Source organism: Puntigrus tetrazona, chromosome 14 (assembly GCF_018831695.1).
Source record: "Puntigrus tetrazona isolate hp1 chromosome 14, ASM1883169v1, whole genome shotgun sequence".
NCBI classification, from domain to species: Eukaryota; Metazoa; Chordata; class Actinopteri; order Cypriniformes; family Cyprinidae; genus Puntigrus; species Puntigrus tetrazona.
The window spans coordinates 15,136,108-15,151,138 of NC_056712.1; the positions used below are offsets into that span (position 1 = coordinate 15,136,108).

The 15,031-nt window shown below is 37.7% G+C and overlaps 1 protein-coding gene across 3 annotated transcripts in view; it reads right to left on the minus strand.

Moving 5' to 3' along the window:
• lingo2 (leucine rich repeat and Ig domain containing 2) overlaps positions 1 to 15,031 on the minus strand; it is a 201,287-nt gene that overhangs the window by 130,049 nt on the left and 56,207 nt on the right. The window lies entirely within an intron of this gene.

The window sequence follows — 15,031 nt, forward strand, 5'->3', positions numbered from 1 at the left end:
CCTTCACCACCGTCAATCTTGAGCGATTATGCTGGGTGGGCTCTGTGCACAGCTTGCCTTATGCATCTGGGGGCAAGGAACTGTTTGAGGCAAGAATATGAAATGAGATCATTATGGAGAGAAACAACTCCACGGCAAATATCTATTTCAATCAGCGGCTAGATGCGGAGGTTATCGATCAAAAACCACCATCATGCCTACCGCTTACTTCCAATTGAGTGCCATTTTCCAACGGAGGGCTGAAAATGAATATATGTGGCAACGCTTGCTTATGGATTAGAGTATTCCTCAAACCTCAGGATTATGAAGATTAAAGTACATTGCAATGAGAGAGACATTCAATTGCATGCCAGCATTCCCACTCAATATGGAGGATTGATGGTTTCCTCCAGTGCCGGGATTTACATATTCTACTGTTAAGAGTGATCGGCTTCCATTGCAACCGGTCACATTATTATAAGACTGGTGATGAAAGATGGAGATGAAGCTACAATGTCAGCTTATGTTCAGCTCCCACCCACCCAACTTATTAGGATGAAGAAAGAATTCAAAAAATTCAAGCCCCCATTTTTTCCCAAAGGAGTCTTTGGGATGATGAGAGGAAGAAATGTCTGAAGGTTGGTTTAATGAGACAGCAGAGAGGATTGTGGGTATTCAGTGTGATCTTATGAAAATGTGTAGTTAGTGTTTACATGCATGCTACCATTCAATTGGTCTGGGGTATTTTATTTAGCTATAACTACTTTTATGATTCAATATTAGTGATAATAAGACGTACTAAGCACAGAACTGAAATTTCTGAAGGCTCATGTGACACTGAAGACGGAAAGATGGGAATTATGACCGTATTTTTCCATCGCATCCTTCAGTGTCTATAAGACATTTTATATTTATGAGTATGGCAACCACGCCACAAATATCTATGAATTACTGAGAGATCACGATGGGCCAAAGGAAGTGAGAGTCTCTTTCTGTAGCTGTAAAGTTGATGGTTGACTCTGGAAGCTGTGAGCAGGTCATCAGTGCAGGGCTCTCAGTGGCTTTAAGGCCTTTAGAGAGCTTTAGAGGCAGACAGGGAATGCCTGAGATTGATTCGGTACAGAAAGACTGCCCACCACTAGAGGATAAGTCATAGAAGAGACCCATAAGCCTACTATGCTCAGGAGAGTATAGCCTACTCACCCCGTCTACTCATATCCACCCAACCTAAATACACTTGTTTCTTCTCTGGATCAACCATATGACAGTTACAGAGGTCATAGCTGGTGTCTTTCTCTTGCCTTTTTTGTTATACGAACAGATAATGAAAAGGCCTATCCTTCGTTACAATTCCTGAGGTGGGCGTTAGAACCGAAATGTGCTTCTTGTAAATGACTTGTGAACATTCTTTTCTTTTTTTTTTCTTCTTCCCACCCACGAGCAAGAGTAATCCACCATGTGAGGATTTGCAGGGCTGGTAGAGAGAGTGCAAAAGAGAGAGCAAGCCACATGGAAATCAAGGAGGATTAATTAGAGCACAGACCTAATGAGGATCCTCACAGGAGCGGACATTATCGAAGGAGCAAATGTGTTTAGCTACCTTACAAAAGAATAGGAGGAGGAAGGAAAAGGGAAAAGAAAAAAGAAGTGGTAGATGTAGAATATAATGGAAATACGAAAGGAAGGAAAAGGCCATATTTGTTTAGAAAAAAGGCTTCTAAATTTCAAAAGGAAGCCTATTACCTTGAAGCTGGTAGAAAAAGCTTTTTGTAATAATTTACTGTGTGTTCTCACTAATTCTACTACTATTAATAATAATAATCTACTCCTGATCATCTGTTTTTGTTCTGCCTTCGTTGAGCGTCTCTGAACACCATTCTGCCGTGGCGTTATTGAATGAGTCAACAATTTTGATCATAAAGGATCCTTTAGGATGGTCCAATGACTCATTCAAAAAGACTTACCCATTTGTCGCCACCTAGAGGTAACGATATAACTTGCAGAAAAAAATTCACTGAGAAATCCACAATAATGTACCGTTTTAAAAAAAGATTAAAAAATAGTATAAATAGTATATAAATAGTATTAATAGATAGATTAAAAAGTATACAAAAATAAATGCATGCGCCTGTGAGTTTGTTTTGCTCAGATTCTGTTTTCTGTCAATACGACTCAGACTCCTCTCGTGGACTGCCCGCTTACACGTGTCGTTTGATATTTGTGTAACTATCATTCAACAATTAGAAATAAGCGTGTGTTTTAGTGGGATTGCCCCCCCCCCTCCCTTTTCTGTCACTTTCATCTTTTTCCATCTTTTGTTTGTAGCACTAATACAAATGCCTGTTCTTTATCCCATCAAAGCTTAGCCACCTTTGTGTTTCCATTACCATGCAATAGATGAGTAAGCAAACACTCGCCCCCACGTCTGCCTGGAGAAATACAAAAAAAATAAACAATTAAACACATCTTGCATGGTTTTTGGCACGATTCACTCCTCCATTTGACTAGTTTCAAGATGAAAAACACTTAGCAGTTATTATTGCTTGTTAGCCTACTATTTCTGAGCACTTTTGTGTTACAGTGTTGTTAGAGGAAGCCTACACCTGCAGTCAGCTGAGAGTTTGCAGAGCGTTAATGGAATTGTCTGCAGAACCTTTTTCGTCTTTAAACTGCATTAGTAACTTGAGAGTAACACTGTGGTTGGCTTTAAGTAGAGTCTAACTCCATTTGCAGTGCAATGCAAGGTATGTGTTTAGTTGAAGCAAGCAGAATATTACACCTCCGTTGTGTATTTATTTACAGTGTAGCAGTCCCTGTTTGACGTAAATAGTAATGATTTTGTTTTAGCTCGGCTGCAAACATTCCTTTTCACTATGTGGCGCGCTGAGAGACAAACTAATTGGACTAAAATTAGTAAAAGGTCCCTTAATAAAACCGAAGCATTTGTGTTAGAAAGCTTGCTGAAGTAAATTAAGTGAAATATGTTCATCTGAAACACAAGTGTGTGCGAGTGCATGTAAAGAAAAAAGGAAGCTAACGACCCATTTCCTGGTGGTTAAGCCCTGAATGAGATAATAGGCTTGCGGTAGATTCTTTATTAAATGTTAATTAACTCAGGCTTAATGTTGTTGTTGGTTTTTTTTACCTTCCAAAATGAATGTTTTTGTTTAAATTATAGGTAAACAAGAGAGATAAGCAAAAAGGCTTGTTTGCCCGTAGGCATGTCCATTAGAGCGCGCAAAAAGGAAACAGCAGAGCGCACTTCATGGACGGTGAGACAAGTGAGATTTCATTGAAAAATTAAGGTCTATCCGAAAGCGCAAACTGGCAAGGCATTTTGAACTTTACTAACACCTATTAGCATGGATGCATGAAGTTTACTCATTAACGGCTGCCGCTTCACAGTTGATTGTTTATGCTTTGTCTCTTTTTGATGGTTTCTTTTTCTCTCAAATTACACAACAATAAAATGGACAGTCTTGGATTCGTCCCAGTGAATCTGCATGTTGTTGGCGGTTCATGCTGATGCTCTGCTGGCTGCTTCATTGTGTCGAACTATCTCTCCCGGACTGCAGTGTTGTGGCTTTTTGTGGTGCGGTGGTTCAAGCAGGCACTGCTTGTTTGGACATTGTTTTTCCCCACTGGTATTTGTTCTGTTCGCACTGGTGGATCACACGCATGCTGATCCACACCAGCTCTGCGGTTACGCTGTGTCTTTAACAGCTTTTTCAAGCACACAGTCATCATTCACACATTTCCATACACATACGAACACATGCACAGAACTGCATATACGCATTCGAAGGCAACAAGTAAACCCGAGTATAAATAAATAAGTGCAAATTATATGGGGTGAACTACAAGTGCAACCAAATACTTAATACTTATTTTTTAGCCACCATTGCCTACTCGCTACACAAAATAACAGCATATGTAAACGGAACAATGATTGCCATCAAGTACAAGTTCTGCTCAAATGCGGTGGTCAGGAAAAGACCGTCGACCTTGTAATGGTCAGTAAAAAAAGGCTGTAACAGTTTCCTGGGAGACTGTGTGCTCTTTACCACTGAGGTTCAGGAATAAACTCAGTAAGCCATTTGTACTTTAGAAAATGCCTTCATATGCAGCAAAGGCATTTAAAAATCTACAGAGGAAATATCTCACTACTTGGCATCTGAGCCTCAGCAGCTTATAGCGTTCAGAATAATCACTGTGCCAAGTCATTTTATTTGAATTATTCAGCATCCATCGGTGTTTGAATGTTATACATGTTGACACACACTATTACTCCGTTTACTGGCAACAGTTCAACAGTTGTCTTTCCCAGCATCCTTTGAATCCAAATGCCAAGGATTTCTTTTAAAAATTAGGGTTGTCGTTCCATTAAAAAAACTAAAAAAAATAACAAATTACACAGTGTGCTGATTAATCTCTCTAATTTATTACAACAATGATAATTAACATTATCAAGTTATGTAAATAAATGTATACAATCTTTTGTTTAATATTATTATTCTAATAATGACAGTGTCGTGTTGTGCCGGGCATCGTGAAATGACGCATGACTGTCATTACCAATCAAAATGCGCGTTCATTTAAATGCAATGTGTGGACTTTTAACACCCATCTCATGGTAATTCGTACATAGTAGATGTAATTCATAAGAACGACAACACCTAAGCCACTCCTAAACCTACCCCTTAAAGAAATAGTGCACAAACATTTCATGAGCATGTGTAATATCTGGGATTGAACCCATGATCACATATCGTCTTACGTAACTCAATGCGTTACCAACCGAGCTACACGAAACCCAAATTACGGTGCGAAAAAAGTATAAAACATTAAAAGGAAAATATCCAGTTGCTCCACAAGCAACTGTACACGCTCTGATGAGCTGTATTTCAGGGATTCGGACAAACGACCTATATGGGGATATTGGTTGGCGGACAGGTTGTTTTAAAGTGTCATGATAATGTCAATGTTATATTTATTAGATTTTATCAACCAAATATCTGACATTAGTTTTTGTAGTAATTAGGTAGCTCAGGTAATGACAAAGTTCACACATTCCCAGAAGAGCCAGTCCTGTCACGGTCAGACAGAGTCGGATCAGACAGGCATTCTGGTAGAAACTCAGACGTTTGTATTCCAAATGTCACAAGCCTCTGCGGGGAGTTTGGATTCCCAAATCGTGTCTACGCACAGGGTCAGTCGAGGGCCTTCAAAACGCCCTTCTGCTTCTGCTTGATTTAACAGAGAGAGTTGAATAGACACATACAGACACTTAATCATAGACAATACGGATGAAGGTGAGAAAAAGAGAAAAGAACAACATTCGTATTTATCCATATTTAATTGATGACTATTCTCTAATAAATCCAGTTGGACAAAAGCAGAATCCAAATATTAGAGCTTAACTGTGAATCTGCAAATACAATCAACTCACAAGAGGTGTAAATAAAGAGAGGCTTCTTGAATCTTTAATCCTCTTTCTGTCTCTTTGGGTTGTAGCCTTTTGCTGCTTAGCAGCTGGCCCAATTAGTTTAAGTATCAGATTTGCACATCATTATGTGTGACATATAATAAAGCTTTTGGATTAATACAATACCATGGCTGCCAGGTTAGAAATGCAATTTAAATGTAAACAATGCAAATAACAGAGTGCAATAGGTCCACTTTGAAACCACCTGCATTCTTTTAACAAGGTTTGCACACAATTCCACCTATTACGCTATGAATATAAATGAAATTTTGAGTCTATATGGCTTTTTAATTTTTTAGTAGGTTACAATGCAACAGAATTCAGTACAAACTTTTGCCATGTAACTTTACTACAGTCTTGCAGATCTTACTAGAAGAAATCTTAACAAAATATTGTCCTCTCAAAGAGGCAGAGACATAAATAATTTAACGCCTGCCATAATCATTTTATTTATTCAGTTTTCTAGCTTTCCTTTCTTTACATCATCTTGCATGGTCATAATATGGTACGTTGTCTCCAGCACTACATCTCAAATAGCTTTTAAACTCTTCATGCAAACTCTTTATTTTTATGCAGATAAAGCTGAGGAAAATGCTGTTCTTTCAACCTGTCCTTATTTCTGTATTTCTGAAGCTCTAACATGTGACTTTTCCGTCCGATCCGTCTCTTTCTCTCTCACTCTAGCAGATGGAGTCATAATGTTGTCCCATGCTGAAGAACAAACACTTGACCTGAGAGAACTTCCCGAATTCATAACAGATTTTTGTTATTGACCCAGAGCATTCCCAGTGAGCAGCAACTGAAGTGCCATAGATTGTAAAATGTCTCATTTTCGTTTAGTATCTTTACTGCACAGTTCAAAATAATAAAGATTCCATCATTGTTTAATCAATTTCATGTCATTCCAAACCTGTATGTCTCCATAAAAGTGCCCCTATTATGGATTTTTGAAAATGACCTTTCATGCAGTGTGTAACACGGCTGCACGTGTATGAAAAGATTTTTAAATTTAAATCTGAAAGTGCACCGTGTATAAAGTTATTGCCTATCAAAAGAAAGAGCGACTGAATATTTGAAACGAGTTTTAAAATGAATACTAAGCAGTTTCATGTTGACATCAATATACAGACCACCCACAGATTAAAGTCATGCAAAGGAGGGGTATTAAAGTATGAAGTATGAAGTATTAAATGAAAGGTTTGGAAGTTGTTGCACAAATGAGGTCAAACATAAATACATATTATAAGAAAATGAATGTGTTTTTTGACCATGCATGTCAACTTGCTGTTGGGGACTCCCAAAACAAAAATATGACCATAATAGGGCCACAAATGGTGAAATTTTGAAGACTTTCAATTTGTAGTTCCTCACCATTGTTTCTGGTCAAAGAAGGGCACACTGCTAAAAGCTGAGCTATGAGCCGTTTAGGAATACTAACAGCTTATATCAGTTGTTTGAGAAGACGGTCACATCAGAGCCCCAGAGCCCAAACATTTATTCAGTGGATAGGCATCTCTCTCTAGTTGACAATGAAAATGCTGCTTTCAGCTTTGTCTTATTTGAGATTCCTCACTCGGACTCTAATCTAAAACATAATCTTCAACATGCTTTCATTCTCTACCATAATGTGACACGCCATGCCAATGATAAATCTGACAAAGATAAAAAATATTGTTTTAAATAATAACTGATGAGAAGATATGCAAAGCAACCGTGTGCATAAGTGTTTGACATAAGTTAAAACTGCAATGAAAGGAGAGGAAAATTCTGAACTTTTTGGCTGCAAGGTTATATGTGATTTTTTTTTTTTTGTACAAATAAGTTATAGCACTGTTTATTTACATGTGCTGATATGTACAATAGCAAAGTATTGACAGCACTCGAAACTTTTGAGACATGTAACTTAGAGAACTCAGAGTGACAGAATAGTTATCAGTAACTTTGTCCAAGAAAGACCTTTTTTTAAAAGCATTTCCATTGAAACCCATGAATAATAAAGGAGAAGTAATTACCATAAAATTATGCAGCATAAGTGAAACAGCATCAATGTTGCAGTGCAAAATTAACTAATTTCTCTTTTTACTGATTTGTGCATATGTGTATCTTGCTAGAAATGATACAGAACAGAATGATACCTAATTAATGCTAAATTAGTTACAACTGCACGTGCGGCGGTGTTGAACATGTTATCCTTTATTATAAATAAAATAAACCTATGGAATGTATGAATCAGTACTGTTTGAACTTCAAACAATTAGCAGATACGTCCCATATTTCTCTAAAGGTGTTTATATTAAAAGTGATATTTTTTTATATGCTGTCAAGAAAGCCCTATTATATCATTATAATGACATCTTTCAGGCGTGCAGGTTTTTCTTTTCTTTTTTTATAACATTCTATAATTTGGTCTATGAAGCTGAAGAATTATATTCTCTGTGGTGAAGCATTAACATCTGACTGCAGTGTTGACACTATGACTGCTATGACTGACAGACGGGCACTCTGAGGCTAAGCAGCTGATTGAATCTTCACTTCTCAACAATGTGTACGGTTAGATCAATGACTGTTGACAGATACGTCCTGACCGAATCATTGATTTCTTCCAAAGGCCGGAGATCCATCTTGAAGTCTCTAAGATCAGTCTCTAAATCTGTGAATCTTTGTAAAGACGTTTCCTGGTGTGAGGACGTAGGCTGACTGAGAAGAAATCAGTGACTTTGGATGGATGGATAGATAGATACTCCACATTTCTTCAAAACCTTTGTTTTCCCCAACCAAAAAAAATAATTCAGTAAAACACCAAGATTATTAGTTTTCTTTACTTAAACAACTCAAGGCAGGCAGACAGCGGACAGGAACACAGGCTGTCTGAGCCAAGAGTCATGCACTAACACTTTGGCCTCACTCTCTTTCTGTTTTGTCTCCCATAATTCCACCTTCAGCCTCATGCTACGTTGTCCATCTGACAATTATGCAAATGATGGGCACATAAGCAGACGCGGAAAACTGAGGAATCCATAATCAGAGTGATTTTATCTAACTGTGTGCAGAAATGACCAGGCAGGTGGTAATGATGATTAAAGCTGTGCTTCACCCAGTCCGCAGAACCCGTGGTGGAACTTAATGGGGTGAAAAGCTTACTTTGGACCCGAAACAAATTATTGGCCCAGCAATCAATAGGGTTAGTGAATGAAACCTAATGGCCTCTGCCTCACTTCTTATAATAAAAGTGAAGAAATGCATCGATTTGCCCCTTCACAGGTGGTTTTTTCCTCCTCTTATTGATTTCAATTAACAGAGCGTTTACTGAAACTTGAAAGGGCAAAACATGTTGTGTACGTTCCGATATTGTGCCATTCGAGAGAGACTTTTAGCATAGCGGCACTGCATTCTTCAGCGCGAGTTCTGCCTTCAACTAGCTGTCACACCAAGTGTGAATCGTGTAGTTCACAACTGTGTGTATTTGATTCCTTCACCGGGGTTTTTTGCAGTCCAGGTTCATTGTATGTATGCTTCATGTCGTTTTTCATTAAACTATTCAGCCCGAGGGAGAAAAAAACAGATCTCATGTGACAACCGCAGACATTTTGATGTTGACATAATCACCGCAAAATGAAGCCAAATAAACAGACAGGGTACAAAATAAGAAGCGACTGTGACTCTTTCTCAAATTCAGTCCATGATCAGAGGTCCCCAAGTGCCATAGAGATGTGCACTAAAAACAGTGACTAGTGCTACTGAGTGACACATTATGGAGCATTTGGAATCTATTTAAAAATACATTAGAGCAGGATATATATTTCTATACGACGCACCGAGAGAGACAGAGAGGGAAACAAATATGCACCAGAGCCAGAGCTGTTAGCGCACGTTAAATGTAATTTTCCTTATTTGCGAAAGCAATGGGTCATGCCGTACTTTCAGCACACATTACTGCTTCCTCTTCCCATTGTCTTAATAATGGTTTCTGGACAATTTATGTGACCATCCCCAGATACTTTTTTCATTTTTCTCTCCAGAAAATTTTGCTGCCCCTATTGTATGACTCCTTTTTAAAATTCTGCTTTTCCCGTCTGCAATATAATTTCAAGGATTTAGACAGAATGGTTTGCTTGGCAATGCCAACCGTCATAACAATAACCTCCTCCTGTGCCAGGCTCTGGGCGACTACAGATAATAGCACCCGATTTCCAAAAACAATGTCTGAGCAGACAACCTGGCATGATAGACCACAACAGACGACAAATGGTCCAAACTCGACCGAAAACTCTTAATCGGAGAGAGGTAATTAAACTCTACAAACGACGAGGAGTAACAGCAGGAAAACAGTAAGTGCAAAATACACCGAATCTCCTGAGATAGAAACGAGGCTCATCCTGTAGATAACATGAGCATCAAAGGCTTTCCTGCTGTGACCTCAGAAGGACGGACGCCATTATCGCTGGCCTACTAAACCACAAAAAGCACAGAGAGAGAGAGAGTTCACACTTTTCACATTCAAACAAGGTAAACCACTGCAGCACGCTTTGTTAATTAGTGTATCATTACCAATAAACTAATTTATGTGCATATTTGACCAAATTCGTTCTGCTTTTTACCTGTCAATAACGCTAAGAAATGTGAAGAAAAAAAAAAGATTTCACTCTGCATACCAGTGATCATTAGCAAGACGCTGTGCAAAACACAAAAAGTTAACATTGGGTTGCTTATTTCATTTGCACCTCTGACAAAATGTAAAACATATCTGTCAAGTACAAGATCACAGAAACACGCATTTATATATATTTGGTGGACTAATTTGCACGGGGAGGCTTTCTCATTAACCAATCCAGACTGTTATGTTGCAGTTTAAGTGTAAAAAAGAGAGAATAAGTTACTATTTTTAACTGACTTTAGAGCCAAAAGCGAGGGAATCTAATATATGTCAGTGCATGTTTATTAACAATACATAAATGTTGATTTAGTAATGCTAATCCTTATTTCAATATATGGATTTATTTCTCCTTAAAGTGCTAGTTCACCTCAAAATGAAAACTGTGTCATCACCCTCATGTTGTTTACTTTCCATCATTTATTCACCCTCACGTTGCTCCGAATGTTGTATGTTTTTCTGCAGGTACACAAAATAAGCTCTGAAATTGTGTCAAATGAATCATTAGTCCAAAAATAAGCGTTCATGGGTAAACGTGGCAGGGGTGTACTTCCAGCTGAACAACTTCCACTAAAATGAAAGGCAAATACAACAAGTTTTTCTCTAAAAATTATTACATTCACATATGCAAGTCTGATCTGATATAGTGAATGTGAAATGGTCATGATTTCAGCTTCGGAGTGATCGGAACGCAGTCTGATGCCTCCAAGGCCAGTCTGCACACTTGCAGTGGAGTACTGCTGTGCTATGACATCCGGAATTGTGGCTTGTCAGAAAACCACCCCCTCTTAGATCTCTACGTTAATGTTTAATATGAGGGTTCCCACTGGGCCTGGATGTGTCAGGACATGATTTAGTCTTAAAGTTGTTGTTTTAACCTCCACAACAGCCATTACTGTAGTGTAACCTTGCTTCTGGTTAAGCAAAGAAGTTATTTGCTGAAAATCCAGAGTCTGCAGAGTTTGCGTGCCTGACTTGTGAATTAATCATTTGAGTCAGAAAAAGTCAAATCTTTTCAATGACTCACTGATACAGTTCACAAAACCAGTGTGAAAGATTCATAAAATTGATCTGATATAGACCTTTTTTCTCGGAATTTCTTTTTTTTTTCTCTAGCCTTTGTAGCAAACCATTTATACTTAAACTTGGCATTGCAAACGATAAAATGTTTATGATGGTTCTCATTTTGGAAAATAAAGATAAAAGCTAAATGTAAGTGTAAAGTGATCCTATTGCTATGGTTATTAATGACGGGAAGATAAGAATCTTCCCCAAACAGGTTCATATGTATAATCTTTAGTCATATTCCCAAACAGGAAATCATTGCAATAAGCCAAATATATACTTTGGGTGTGATTTTGTTTAAATTTAGATAGAAAGTATGATAAAATAGATTATGAAGAAGAACTGCACCTGTTCTGCAGCTGCATTGGAGCTAAAATTAGCATCATGTCACATAAGACAATTTATGAGATTAATAGTAACTTTTACTCAAAACTCACTTTAAACCTCCACCGAGTGTTTGTAATAGCTTTCTTTTGTGATCACATGTGAAATTTAGTTGAAATTAACATTTCATATGTACACATATTGTAATGAAAATATCCAAATCAAGAAAACCACATACAATCATGTTTATTATAATATATTTTCCCATGAATGTGTTTGTATTAAGAATCAATTACGGGGATGTAAACTTTTGAACGGGGCCTTTCTTAGAAATTATTTGCATCTCATTTATTTTCTTGTGAACTAAAGATCTTTTGTGTGAATATATTTTATTTGGGTAATTTTCAAATACATATTTTTCTTGGTAAAATAAATAACACATAAACTTTTGATTTCAACTGTATATGAATGTATGATTATTTTGCATTGTTAAAGCTTAGTTATGAGCCAATACAATTTTGAGCTTTTTTTTTTTACACAGAATTACAGAAAAGCATATGTAAAAAAGAGAAGTGCTAACATGTTTATACATGAATCACGATTGCGGAAAACGAAATATCACATAGCAGGATGTTGATTCTCATGAACAGATGGCAGGAAAAAAGACTTGCACTGACTGACAACGTTGGTAAACAGCGAGATTAAAACTTTTCAAATGACAAAAATACAGAAAGATGAATATTAAATATGTCAGTGGAGCACTAAAAAGTAAAATAAAGTAAAGAAATTGAAATTGTGCATCCATTAAATCAAAAGCCATTGCAATGCAGTAACAGCTAAATGCCTGTGCTAAAACTAGCCGACCTGCGCCCCCTAGACCTTTCTTGGCCATAAGAACTTCATCTCGGATGAAAGAACGCATCCTTGCCCTTGTAAGTGCAGCAAGCACCTTGTCTTGTTGGGCACAAATTGGGCTCTGATGCGACCTGTTTTAGGTTGTAGGTATTCTCTGCTGCCACAACCTTTTGACCTGCCCTTTCTCAGCGATGATGGCTGCCGATGACTCGCGCTGAATCCAAATCAGCTTGGGCTGACAGGGTCTTCAGGGGCCCCGTATAGAGTTTAAAACAAGAGCAGCCCAGTTTACAGCATTAGTCCCTTTAAAAGCAATTAGTGTGATTGATCTGGGGAGAGTGCATTTGAAGAGGAGGAGAACTGCAGACACAGTGCACAGAGAAGAGCTAATTATTTCTAAATTATGGACAGAGTCAGCATGGATGAATTGAATGGCACTCTGGTGGAAAAAGGGAAATTTATACCTAGGCTGACCCTGCTGTGACCCTGATATGTTTACTCTTAATGAAAAGAAGTTCGAGAGACGGAGAGAGACAGGGAGAAATGTTGCGTCTGGCAGGTAATTGCCGGTGGTAATCAGGGATGCGTAAAGAAGGGAGATGACCTTTGACATTTCAACTGCGCCAGTCGAGTTCAACAGTCAAACACTCAGTGACCATGAGGACTGAGTCAAACTAATTACTTCAGCTTGCTTGTGCTTGCAGATAAATGAACATGCGCACAGTGAACATACACATTTCAGTCTTCAATTAGGAGACTTTGGAGAGCCAGAGTTATATGGGCATTGGGGCGAAAGGTATATTTTATTAAGCAGTGATACAATAGAAAAAGAAAAAGAAGAAAACATTACTATTATTTAAATATAAAAGCGAAATTCTCGGTAGGCCTACTACAATTTATGATTATTGTTTGTTTTTTTTTTTACATTTGTTATTCTACTCTGTCATGATTCTGTTAATTATATATATATATATATATATATATATATATATATATATATATATATATATATAATAATCTTTAATCTTTGCTCACATAATGCAGGTCTTGATTAAAAGCAACAAACTGACAGTTATTTTTCCACTACACCAAAGGCCAGAGTGCGATTTTATGCAGTTACCTAATTACCTTATCAAAATATTGTATGTGTTTAATGTGATGTTTTTCAGTCTGGCTTTCGGAAAGACGACGCCTAAAGGCCTAGGGAATTATGGGTAATATGCAGCGCTGAGACAATTTCATTACTGCAGTTCTCTCATCCATAACAGTGGTGGAATAAATGGATCAAACAGATGAACACTGTGATCTTCACTGTCAACTAAGGCTAGGCTGCCTTGACAAATTATACGTGTTCCCGTTGCATGTTTCACACTTTAACTGTTTCACAAATCCACATGACCGGAACACTGGAACATCATGATGTTCCGAACAGCTCAACCAGGAAGAAAACAAATTATTGACCAAAAATATGATTCTTTAAATAAATTGTTCTCATTTTTGAACGTGTTATTTTGAAAGACATGGCTTTATGGTTATAAAACATGGATGAACGGAGATGCATCCGGACACGTTTGTCATATTTTGACATCCTTAACACAAGAATTTAACAACTGAATAGCCTAGAACATCAATCTCTAAATGGAAAAATCCAAAGACAAGCATCTGACAAGAAACTTTTCTCAATGCATAGAAATACAACATATATTCCTTATAATGGATCAAAACTAGGCACTTACTGTCATATCCTGCAATAAAACACAAGTGTCTGCGTTCAGATAGATCACAGGGAGGTGTCTAGATGTCCCGTGGAGGAATCTTTCCCGCATCACACCACCTTCCCCTCCCTTCCAGGTTTTCTCTGCTAGACGCATCAATACCGAAGCCAATGAGACATGGAGGAATGGCTGTCTGTTCGGGCAGCCACACAGCTGACTGAGATGACCATATGTCTTGTTTTAAACACTGTGCTCTGCGCCTTCTGAGTTAATCGAAGGTGCTGCCCTTCACTTCCTCTCCTGTCAAAAAGTGCGTGTGTGTGTATGTGTGTGGCCTAGTTGATAGTTACAGATAAATCAGTCTGAAACATTTACAAGTTCAGTCATTTCCGTGAGTAGCACGCCGCTTGTTACAGAAAAGCAGCAGGCACTGGTACCAGGTGTTGGTTAATCTGTTTATAATAAGGCTGTCAGAATTAACACATTAATGCACGCGATTGATTTTTTTAATGCTGGTAATGAATTGATTCAATTTGACATCATAACGGTTTAATTCTGCTTTGAAACAATCAGAAAATTTCAAACCAATTAGCTTTTAAATTAATCCAAGAAAGACAGCACACACATCCTTTGAAACTTTGCAGAGTTTGTGAAACAATAACTAACAAATACAAAGTTACACAAACCTAAATTAAGTTGAAAATGCAACTGGACACTTTTTAGGGAATAACACCGTATGTCCATAATGAAATGTTGAACGAAATGTTGAAATGTTGAGCATTTGTGGTTATAATGCTTGCTTTGATATTTGTTTTCTAATGCATTCTGCATGTCCAAATACACTTCAATTGTCATTTATCTATCTTTTAGTTGTTGTGGAGATACCGCCTCAGATATGTTTTATGTAGATTTGTCTTATAAGCTAAAAGCATTCATGCATACACACTTACACAATGA